Source organism: Carlito syrichta, unplaced genomic scaffold, assembly GCF_000164805.1.
Source record: "Carlito syrichta isolate Samal-C Ts95f unplaced genomic scaffold, Tarsius_syrichta-2.0.1 Scaffold316782, whole genome shotgun sequence".
NCBI lineage: Eukaryota > Metazoa > Chordata > Mammalia > Primates > Tarsiidae > Carlito > Carlito syrichta.
Window position 1 is genome coordinate 20,574 of NW_007260878.1, and position 1,095 is coordinate 21,668.

Sequence of the window (1,095 nt, forward strand, 5' to 3'; positions counted from 1 at the left end):
TGTGTGTTTGTGTGTGAGAGAGAGAGAGAGAGGCAGAGAGAAAGAGAAAGAGAGAGAAGAGAGAGGGAGAGAAGAGAGAGGGAGAGAGAGGGAGAAATTATCTTTCAACTTAAGTAAGACTAACTTCCTGAGAACTCTCTCTAATTAGGAAAAATACTGGTTGAGATATTTAGTCTTCTTACCAGGAATTGTAAGAAAAGTACACTGTGTACATCCATGAGATACTGAAGTAGATTACTACTTAACAGCCTAATGGGACAGTTGTTTAAACAGTTGTTTTAGTTGAGAGAAGTGTAAACATGATTCTAAGTGTATAAATATGCTGGTTATTCTTCCTTGTCTGGGAGGTTGTGCCAAAGTTTACATAGACAAGAGGAAAGGCTGAGTCTGGAAAATTCACAGATAGTCCATGAATGCAGATAAAGTAATACAATAAGGTCAGCTGGCAATTATTTTAATAGTTATTTACAGGGGCTCCCACTGCTTCACCTCACAGCTCACATACAGGTGACCTGCGTCACACCATCCTCCTGGTCAAACTGTCCATCGTCCAGGTCCCGGAGGACGCTGTCACTGCTGCTGAAGCCGGGGAAGCGGCTGTGCTGTGCTGGCCTTCCTTCCTCCGTCCCACACTCTCTGGAAGGAGAAGGGTGGTCCGCAGCAGGCAGGTGTCTGCTCTCTGCAGGTGGTGATGCAGCTGTGTCTAACTGGATGCTCCTGCTGGTGGCTTTGTTCCTGTCATCACCTTTCATGTGCTGGCTGACTTTCCTCTGAAACACAAGAGATTGGCCACCAGGAGTTAAAACGATGGGTTTTTCCTGTCCCTCTGCTCCAACACATGCTGAATCTCTGCCTTCTGGACCCACCTTTCCTGCACTCTTCAAAATCCTGCTCATCTTCAAGGGCCAGCCAGGACCACCCTCCACGCTCCTCTCTCTACCCTCTATGTTCCTCCTCTCCCCTCTACACCCTTGTCTCTATCCTCCACTCCCCGCTCTCCACCCTCCACATTCCTCTCCAGGCTCCCTCTCCTCTCTACACTCATCTGTCCCTCCACACCCTTGTCTTTGCCCTCCACTACCCCATCTCTACTCT

At 48.2% G+C, this 1,095-nt stretch overlaps 1 pseudogene; it reads right to left on the minus strand.

Annotated features, from left to right (window-relative positions):
- Positions 1–438: 438 nt before the first annotated feature.
- LOC103277247 lies at positions 439–896 on the minus strand (annotated as a pseudogene).
- Positions 897–1,095: the final 199 nt, after the last annotated feature.